This window comes from Macaca mulatta, chromosome 8, assembly GCF_049350105.2.
Source record: "Macaca mulatta isolate MMU2019108-1 chromosome 8, T2T-MMU8v2.0, whole genome shotgun sequence".
Classification (NCBI taxonomy): domain Eukaryota; kingdom Metazoa; phylum Chordata; class Mammalia; order Primates; family Cercopithecidae; genus Macaca; species Macaca mulatta.
Window position 1 is genome coordinate 28,277,399 of NC_133413.1, and position 11,217 is coordinate 28,288,615.

The 11,217-nt window shown below is 40.5% G+C and overlaps 1 pseudogene; it reads left to right on the top strand.

Moving 5' to 3' along the window:
• The first annotated feature begins 8,871 nt into the window (after nucleotides 1–8,871).
• LOC712431 (proteasome activator complex subunit 2 pseudogene) lies at nucleotides 8,872–9,687 on the top strand (annotated as a pseudogene).
• The last annotated feature ends 1,530 nt before the right edge of the window (nucleotides 9,688–11,217 follow it).

Consider the following 11,217-nt stretch of genomic DNA (forward strand, 5'->3'; position numbering starts at 1 on the left):
TGCCTCGGCCTCCCAAAGTGCTGGGATTACAGGCATGAGCCACTGCGCCCGGCCAACTACCTCTACTTTTAACATATTTTAGGCATTAGGACTTGCTTAGCCTTTAATACACAGCAATATTAACTAAAATGCACATATAGAACAATGGTTAGACAATCTGAACTAATTTAGCTTATGGGCACAGAACCCTTCTTTCTGCGTGCTTCCTTCTCCCCCTGCCCACCACCACCCAGGGAACAGTCAGCATCAAAACATCCAGTTTCACAATTCCCTTCCCAACTGCAACCACTCCTGTGAGATAACAAAAAAATATTTAAACGGTGTTACTGTAGCCTTCTACTTTTAGCATATGTTGTGTACTTTTAAACATCTAGAAAGACTAGATGTTTCAAATAGGACATAAGTTTTCCACTACATACACAGTAACGTTGAATAAATGGTACACGTGTAATAAAAACTCTAATTTGAAAGTGTTATTATTTATTTATTTATAGACAGAGTCTCACTCTGTTGCCTAGGCTGGAGTGCGGTGATGTGATTTGGCTCACTGCAACCTCTGCCTCCTGGGTTCAAGCAATTCTCCTTCCTCAGCCTCCCGGGTAGCTGGGACCACAGGGATGCACCATCACATCCAGCTAATTTTTGTCTGACTTCAGCAGACAGAGCTCCATGGAAACTACACCACCGTGCCCTCCCTGAAGGCAGAACTGTTGCTACCTTCCCTGCCCTGCCAGAGTAGGATTGCCACACTCCACCCAGTCAATACCCTCACACCCACCTGTAGGTGCAGGTCTTTCCCCACTGAAGCCAGTCTGTTAAGTCTGGAAGAAGTGACTGTTTCCACAAGTGCATAGACACCAACACCAACATATGGCTATAAAAAACAAACAAACAAAAAATCAAGGAAACATGAAACCACCAAAAGATCACAATAATTTTTCAATAATTGACCCTAAAGCAATGAAAATCTACAAATTGCCTGACAAGGAAATCAAAATAATTGTTTTAAGGAAGCTTAGTGAGCTACAAGAGAACACAGGTAGACAACCCAATTAAGTCAGGGAAACAATGCACAGACATAATGGGAAGTTCAACAAAGAGATAAAATAATCTTAAAACCTCAGAAATTCTGGAGCTGAAGAGTGCAATGAATGAAATAGGAAATTCAGTAAACAGCCTCAACAGTAGACTTGATCAAGCATAAGAAAAAAAAAATTGGTGAACTTGAAGAGAAGCCATTTAATACTATTTAGTCAGAAGATGAAAAAAACGAAAAAAGAGTGAAGAAAGACTACAGGATTCATAGGACACCATTAAGTGAACCAATGCACATATTATGAGTTCTAGGCCAGGCGCAGTGGCTCATGCTGGTAATCCCAGCACTTTGGGAGGCTGAGGCAGCAGATCACAAGGTCAAGAGATTGACACCATCCTGGCTAACACAGTGAAACCCTGTTTCTACTAAGAATAGAAAAAATTAGCCAGGCATGGTGGTGGGCACCTGTAGTCCCAGCTACTTGGGAGGCTGAGGCAGGAGAATGGTGTGAATCCGGGAGGTGGAGCTGGCAGTGAGCCGAGATCACGCCACTGCACTCCAGCCTGGGCGACAGAGCAAGACTCCGCCTCAAAAAAAAAAAAAAAAAAAAAAAGAAAAAAGAGTTCTAGAAGGAGAAGAGAAAGGGGGTAGAAAGCTCACTTAAAGAAATAGTGGCTGAAGACTTTCCACAGACTGTGGGAGGGAAATGGACATCCAGATTTCTAAATCTCAAAGATCCCCAAATAGGATCAATCACAGAAGACTACAAGTGCTCCTTAACAATGGATGTCCTGATAAATCCATTGTAAGTTGAACATATTTTAAGTTGAAAATAAATTTAGGCCAGGCGTGGTGGCTCACACCTGTAATCCTAGCACTTTGGGAGGCCGAGGCAGGCAGATCACCTAAAGTTGGGAGTTTGAGACCAGCCTGGCTAACATGGTGAAACCCCGTCTCTACTAAAAATACAAAATTACCCGGGCATGGTGGAATGTGCCTGTAATCCCAGCTACTCAGGAGGCTGAGGCAGGAGAATCACTTGAACCTAGGAGGCAGAGGTTGCAGTGAGCTGAGATTGTGGCATTGCACTCCCGCTTTGGTGACAGAGTGAGACTCCATCTCAAAAAAAAAAAAAAAGAAAAGAAAATATATTTAATATCCCAATAAAGCCATTGGTAAGTTAAAAAATTATAAGTTGAACCATCATAAGTCCAGATTCTCCTCAACTTGTGATGGAGTTAAGTCCTGATAAACCCTAAAGTCAAAAAATCTTAAGTAAAAACACCATGTTGGGAATTTTCTGTACACAAGACACATTTTAATCAAGTTGTCGAAAGTTAAGGACAAATAATTTTTAAAGCAGCAAGAGAAAAGTGATTTGTCACTTTTAAGAGAATTTCTGTAAGAATATTCGTGGATTTCTTGGCAGAAACTTCGCAGACTAGGAGACAGTGGGATGATATGTTCTAAATATTGAACAAAACACAACTTTCTTTTTTTTTTTTTTGAGACGGAGTCTCGCTCTGTTGCCCAGGCTGGAGTGCAGTGGCACGATCTCAGCTCATTGCAAGCTCAGCCTCCCGGGTTCACGCCATTCTCCTGCCTCAGCTTCCCAAGTAGCTGGGACTACAGGCGCCTGCCACCACGCCTGGCTAATTTTTTGCATTTTTAGTACAGACGGGGTTTCACCGTGTTAGCCAGGATGGTCTCGATATTCTGACCTCGTGATCTGCCCGCCTCGGCTTCCCAAAGTGCTGCGATTACAGGCGTGAGCCACGGCGCCTGCCCGGCCAAAACACAACTTTCAATCAGGAGTACTATACCAGGTAAAATTATCCTTTAAAAGTGATGGAGAGATAGTTTTTCTCAAACAAACAAAAGTGAAGGGAGTTCATTACCAGTAGACCTAACTTACTTATCATTTACTTGTCATGTCTGTCTGTTTCTTCACCTGGAACAAAAAAAAATGCTTTAGAAACTTATTTAAATTGAAATAAAATTATCCTAAACAGCAACACACACACAAGCATATGAAAGCATAAATCACACAGGGAAAGGTAAATATATAGACGTAGACAGATTCATGTAACACTGTAAAGATGGTGTATAAATAACTTTTAATCCTAATATAAAAGTTAATAGAGAAAATGTCGCTAACGGATATATGATATAAAAAGATGCATTCTTTGTCTACAAGAGTACAAAGTGCTTGTGTGGGGGAGTAAAATGGTAGTGTTTTTGTATGCAATTGAACTTAAAATAGAAGGTTAAAAACTGTAAGATATTTTACACAAGCCTTTATCTAATAGCAAAGAAAAAAACCTGTAACAGATACACAAAAGATGAAAATTCAAAGCATATTACTACAAAAATCATCAAACAACAAAGGAAGACAGCAAGAAAACAAGAGTCAAAACAATGCAAGACAAATAGAAAATAATTAACAAAAATGGCAATGGTAAGTCCTCATCAATAATTACTTAAATGTAAATGGATTAAGTTCACCAATCAAAAGATATAGAGGCTGGGTGTGGTGGCTAATGCCTGTAATCCCAACAATTTGGGAGGCCCAGGTGGGAAGATTGCTTGAGCCCAGGAGTTTGAGACCAGCCTGGGTTCAAACTATGTCTTTAACATAGGGAAACCCCATATCTACAAAAAAATTTAAAAAATTAATCAGGTGTGGTTGCACATGTCTGCAGTCCTAGCTACTAGGAAGGCTGAGGTGGGAGGATCGCTTGAGGCTGGGAGGTTGAGGCTGCAGTGGGCTCGCCACCGAACTCTAGTCTGGGTGACAGTCTGAGTGACCTTGTCTCAAAAACAAAACAAAACAACAAAAACCCCACAAAAGGTATAGAGTGACTGAATGAATAAAAAACAATATCCAGTCATATGCTGTCTATAATAGGTACACTTTACTTATTGTTTCTAGGTTTTAAAAATTACGTTTATTAAAAAAACATTTTTTTTTTTTTTCTGAGGTGGCAGTCTTGCTCTGTTGCCCAGGCTGGAGTGTGGTGGCGTGATCATAGCTCACTGGAACCTCAATCTCCTGGGCTTCCTGCCTCTGCCTTCTGAGTATTTGGGGCTACAGGCATGTACCACTGTGCCAAACTATTATAATTTTAATTTTTTTTCTTTTGTAGAGATGGCGGTCTCGCTCTGTTTCTCAGGCATGTTTTAAACTCTGGCTTCAAGTTATCCTTCTGCCTCATCCTCGTAAAATGTTGGGATTACAGGAGTGAGCTACCACACTGGGCCTAACTTTTATTTTTAAAAAGTTAATACATGCATTATAGGAAAGTGAAAAACACAAGAAACAAAGAACGAAGTTGTCCACAATCACAGGCAGTTTACAGTTTGCTGTGTCCTTCTAGGTCCTGTGTGTGTTTAGACACAACATCCAGTTTTATTGGAGTGAGAGCATACAGTATGTATGTATCATGCTTTTTCACACATCATGAATATTTACCAATTTAAAATCCCAAAGTGATATGAATATTTTGATAACCAAGAATACACGACACCGACTCAATCTGTTAGAAAAAAGTATAATCCCACCTCTTTTGGGACAAAAATTTCATAGAAGACAAAAATGGCAACACTACTCTACATAAAGGTATTGGCGGAATTCCGATTAACATACTGCGCTTCCGTAGTGTTCAATTTAAAGTGAAACATAAAGCAACAGAGTACACCAAGTATAGTTTCTAAGATAATTCATTATCAGATCTATACCATTCAATGGTTAGCAAGGAGGTATATTTCCATTGAATTACTTTATTCCTGCAGTTCAGCCAAAGAGATGCACATACATCAGTTGGCTACAGTCAAAATGTAAATATGAACACATCTGCATACATCTCTCCCTTCACACTTCCTTCTGCTCCTCTGCTGCCTGCCTAACAAGTCCTGATACACACTGCTCAGGGAGGGGTTAACAATTCTGTATCCAAGGTGCATTTTTTTGTATCTATTATAATAAGATATTTACAAATTGGCTAACTCACTGGCGGTACCTTTTTTTTTTTTCAGATGGAGTTTCGCTCTTGTTGCCCAGGCTGGAGTGCAACGTTGGCACCTTGGCTCACCACAACCTCCGCCTCCAGGATTTAAGCGGTTCTCATGGCTCAGCCTCTCCAGTAGCTGGGATTACAGGCATGCGCCACCATGCCCAGCTAATTTTTATTTTTAGTAGAGACAGGGTTTCACCATTTTGGTCAGGCTGGTCTCCAACTCCCAACCTCAGGTGATCCGCCCACCTCGGCCCCCCAAAGTGCTGGGATTACAGGCGTGAGCCACCGCACCCGGTCCAGTAGCTCTACTTTTTATCATACATTGTTTGCTCAGGGTGTTCCAATTTAAAAGATAATTTCAGGCCGGGCTGGTCTTGAACTCCTGACCTCAGGTGATCCACCTGTCTTGGCCTTCCAAAGTGCTGGGATTACAGGCATGAGCCCCTGTACCCAGCCTGAAAGTATCTTTTAAATAGGAACATTCTAGACTAGAACCCTTTTGCTTCCTACTTCTGTCAACCCAATGGGCAGATGTAAGCATCTATAGTTCTTAGCAGGGATTTTCACAATTTCACTTCCATAAAGGTTACGAACAGTCTTTTCTATGAATTTTAACACAAAATAGACTCAATGTATTAGTTTACTAACCCTCCTTTTCTCATACGCTGGCGACCTCTTTAACATCTAGAAGGACTAGATGTTATAAATCAGGACTTGCTTGTCTTTTATGTATGGTATAAACACAGTCAAGTAAAAGACAATGCACGGACATAAGGGACAGTGGCCAATTGTGCCTCACCATACACACACTGGTATCAAACCCTTTGCAATTCCTTCTCCTCTTTTCTTCCTGAACCAGCATGAATATAGTAATGTGTACTGCTCAGAGAAATGGTATGATCATTCAGTTTCCAAAAGACAATATTTCATATGAATTTTACAAAAGGATATTTACACAATGTGTTCTTTATTACCTCTACATTTAATATACTTTGTGCACTTCTAAACACCTAGATGGACTAGATGTTTCAAATAAAGACTTAAGTTTGTCTTCTATATACACAGTAGTATTGAATAAGCTACACACATGTAACAATGGTTATATCTGAAAGTATCTTCTATATTGTTCTGGTCTAAAGTCCTTCATTTCTTCCAGTTCCTCTCCACCACCAACCCGATGGATATAAGTACACGTGTCACTTAGATGTGATGTTATCATTTTACTTCTAAAAGTCCTTTTGAGAAGACAGCTTTTCTGTGAATTGTACAAAATGTACAAAATTGTACACTTCTGTGAAGTGTACAAAATGAATAGGTACACTTTAGAATTAAAGATACATGTAAGTTGACAGTAAAGGGATAGAAAAAGATATTTTATAAAAATAGCAACCAAAAGAATCCAGAGGTGGCTATACTTATATCAGACAAAATAGACTTTAGGTCTAAAACTGTCTGTAGACACAAGGAAGATCATTTTATAATGATAAAAAGGTCAGTTCTACAGGAAAATATAACAATCGTGTACACAGCCAACATCAGAGCACCTAAATATATTAAGCAAATATTGACAGATCTGAGGATAGGAACTGACAGCAATACATTAATAGTAGGGGACTTCAATACCTCACTTAGGATAAGGGATAGAACATCCAGACAGAAAATCAATAAAGAAACAGCTGACTTGAACAACACTATGGAACAGATGGACCTAACCACCACATGCAGAACTTCTTATCCAACAGCAGAAGTATGCACGTTTTTCTCAGGCACACACAAAACGTTCTCTGGGATAGATCACATATTAGGCCACAAAATGAGTCTTAACAAATTTAAGACATTCAAAATGATTCTAAGTACCTTTTTCAACCACAGTGAAATGTAACTACTAATCTATAACAGCAAGAAAATGGGAAAATTCACAAATATGTGGAAACAAAACACACTCCAGAACAACCATTGGCTCAAAGAAGATATCAAAAGGGAATTTAAAAAGTGTCTTAGCAAGGCGCAGTGGCTCACGCCTGTAAGCTCAGTACTTTGGCAAGCAGGTGGGCAGATCACTTGAGGTCAGGAGTTCTAGACTAGCCTGGTTAACATGGTCAGGAGTTCAAGACTGTGCTGGCCAACATGGTGAAACCCCATCTCTACTAAAAATACAAAAAATTAGCTGGGCGTGGTGGCATGCACCTGTAATCCCAGCTACTCGGGAGGCTGAGGCAGGAGAATCGCTTGAACCCAGGAAGCGTAGGTTGCAGTGAGCTGAGATCATGCCACTGCACTTCAGCCTGAGCGACAGTGAGACTCTGTCTCAAAAAAAAAAAAAATTCTCAACATTGCATTTCCCTGCTCCTTTATCAAAGATAAGTTGACTGTATTTATGTGTGTCTCTGGGCTCTCTGCTTTCTTCCCTTGATCTGTTTGTCTTGACAACCATACCTTTATAGTAAGTCTTGAAGTCAGGAAGTATCTGACTAGTTCTGCTCCTTCAATTTCATGTTGCCTATTCTGGGTCTTTTGACTTTTCATATAAACTTTAGATTTCATTTGTTGAAATCCACAAACAATTTGCTGGCATTTTGACTGGGATTTTGATTGTGTTGAATGTATAGATCCAGTTGGGAAGAACTGGTATCTTGACAATATTGTCTTCCAATCAATGAACATGGGAATATTTCTCCATTTATTTAGTTCTTCTTTGATTTTGTTCATCAAAAAATTATAGGCTTCCTTATACAGATCTTGGATGTGCGTGTTAGGCTTATACCTAAAGATATCATTTCGTGGTTGCTCATGTAAATTGTATTGTGTTTTTAATTATAAATCCCACTTATTCATTGTTGGTATACAGGAAAGCAATGGACTTTTATATATTAAACTTGTATCTTGCAATTTTGCTACAACTGCTTATCAGTTCCAGTTTTTTGTTGATTCTTTTAGACCTATGTAGATTACACCATCTGCTCAACAGATATCAAAAATATTAGCATTTTGGTGTATGTCTTTATAGAGTCTTTTAAAAATAAATTAGACACATTTACATTTATTATGTGTATATACACATAATTGTATGTAACATAAATGTTACATAATTGGGATTCAGTGAGAAGGCTTTTAATTTCTTATCTGAGGTGCTAGGTACTTGTGAGTTATGACTTCTATTCTCACAACAAGAAAAATCCTGCAGAAACCAAAAATCAACAACTCTTTATCAGTCAGATGATTGAGGTCACAAGGCAAGACACTTCACCTACAATTGGCAAGAGAAGTTAATACACAGAATCAAAGCTTACTGGAGGCCAGGAGCGGTGGCTCATGCCTGTAATGCCAGAACTTTGGGAGGTCGAGGTGGGTAGATTGCTTGAGCCAAGGAGTTGGAGGCCAGCCTGGGCAACATGGCGAAATCCCGTCTCTACTAAAAATGCAAAAATTAGCCGGGTGTGGTGGCACACACCTGTAATCCCAGCTACTCGGGTGGCTGAGGCAAGATAACTGCTTGAACCCAGGAGGTGGAGGTTGCAGTGAGCCAAGATTGTGCCACTGCACTCCAGCCTGGGTGACAGAGAGAGACCCTGACTGAAAAAAAAAAAAAAAAAAAAAAGCTTACTGGAGCAGAAGCCCACTGCAGTAACAAGAACCAGATTCCTTTTACTCAGTACATTGTATCTGTCCTTCAACAAAAAATGACAGGGCAAATTGAAAGACGAAAAACAATCTGAGGAGACAGAACAAGCATCATAACAAGACCCAGATATTGTAGAGATTTTGGATAGCCTGACAGGGAATTTAAAATAACTATGGTTAATGTGTTAAGGCCTCTAATGGAAAAAGTGAAAAACATGCAAGAACAGATGCATAATATAAGCAGAGAGATGGTAACTTTAATAAAGAATCAGGACTAGCCGGGAGACCAGAGATCTAGCACCTGGAGCAGCATGGCCAAGCCTTGTGGAGTGCACCTGAGTGGGGATGCCTGAAAGCAGGTGGAGGTCTTCAGGCAAAATCTTTTCCAGGAGACTGAGGAATTCCCCTATAGATTCTTGCCACAGAAAATCGTATCTGAATCAGCTCTTGCAAGAGGACTCCCTCAATGTGGCTGATCTGACCTCCCTCTGAGCACCACTGGAATCCCCATCCCAGACCCTCTATCCAAGAATGATGAGTTGGAAACAGATAAGCAGGCAAAGAAAGAAGTCTCCCCTGGCATGAGAAGGTCCTGTTCCTGTTTCCCTGGTTAAGACGGAAGTCTGGACTCTCAAAGAGAAATGCATTCTGGTGATCACACAGATCCAGCATCTGATCCCCAAGATTGAGAATGGACATTATTTTGGGGTATCACTCCAGGAGAAGATGCTAGAAAGGATGAATGCAGTCAAGACCAAAGTGGAAACCTTCCAGTCAGCCACGTCTAAGTACTTCTCCGAACACGGAGATGCTGTGGCCAAGGCCTCCCAGGAAATTCATGTAATGGATTATTACCAGGCCTTGGTGCACAGGCAAGATGAGGCACCCTACGGGGAGATTGAGGACACCGCGCTTGACCTGAGGGCTTTCTATGCTGAGCTTTATCATAATTTCAGAAGCAACCTGGAGAAAATTGTCAACCCAAAGGGTGAAGAGAAGCCATCTGTGTACTGAGTCCAGGGCTAGAAGAGAAATAAATGACTTACACTTTGTGTGGATTAAAAAACAATAATCAAGGCCTTTTCCTCTCAGAAGTCCCCTCTCTCACACTAGAGAGAGAGCTGTTTTCCTTTCTCTTTCTTTTACCTATTAAACCTCTACTCCTAAACGCCTAACAGTAATAATAATAATAATAATCAGGCCATGTGTAGTGGCTTATGCCTGTAATCCCAGCACTTTGGGAGTCTGAGGCAGGAACATTGTTTGAGTTCAGGAGTTCAAGACCAGCCTAAGCACTATAGTAAGACCTCCTCTCTTAAAAAAAAAAAAAATCGCCAGACATGGTGGTGCATGCCTGTGGTCCCAGCTACTTGGGAGGCTGAAGCAGGAGAATCACTTGAGCCTGGTGGTCGAGGCTGCAGTGAGCTGTGATTGTGCCATTGCACTCCAACCTGGGTGACAGAGTGAGACCTCATCTCATAAACAAAACCAAACCAGACAAAAAATAGGCCAGGTGCAGTGACTCATGCCTATAATCCCAGCACTTTGGGAGGCTGAGGTGGGCAGATCATTTGAGGTCAGGAGTTTGAGACCAGCCTGACCAACATGGGGAAGCCCCGTCCCTACTAAAAATACAAAAATTAGCTAGGGGTGGTGGCAGGTGCCTATAATCCCAGCTATTTGGGAGGCTGAGGCAGGAGAGTCACTTGAACCTGGGAGGTGAGGCTGCAGTGAGCCGAGATCATGCCACAGCACTCCAGCCTGGGTGACAGAGTGAGACTCTGTCTCAAAATAATAATAATAATGATAATCATCATCATCATCAAAAGGATATGCTAGAAATAAAGAAAACACTATACTAGAAATGAAGAATGCCTTTTATTTGATTGATCAAGAGGCAGGACACAGCCAAAGAAAGAATCAGTGAGCTTGAAGAAATGTCGGCAGAAACTTCCAAAATGGAAATGCAGAGAGAGAAAATAATGAAAATGACAGAACATAATATCCAAGAAATACAGGAAAATTATCAAAGATTTAACATATGTATAAAGGTGATATTAGAGGGAGCAGAAAGAGAGAAAGGGACAGGGGACATACTGGAAGCCATAATGACTGAGAATTTCTCAAAATTAATGATAGACAGCATACCACAGGTACAGGAAGCTCAGAGAACACCAAGCAGGATCAGTACTACAAAATCTATCCCTGGGCATATCACATTCAAGCTGCAGAAAATCAAAGACAGCAAGAAAACCTTGAAAGAAGTCAGAAATAAAAAGCACTTTATAGATAGAGGAGCAAGGATAGTATCATACTGGATTTCTCTTGAGACCCATACAAGCAAGAAGAGAGTGAAGTGAAAGAAGTTGAAAGAAAAAAACCACCAACCTAGAATTTTGTATCCAGCAAGATTGTCCTTCAAAACTGAATGATAAATAAAGACTTTCCCAGACAAATAAATGTTGAGGGAATTTGTCACCAGACACTGCAATAAATGTTAAAAGAAATGCTTCAGAGAGAAGGAAAATGACATAAAAAGAGACT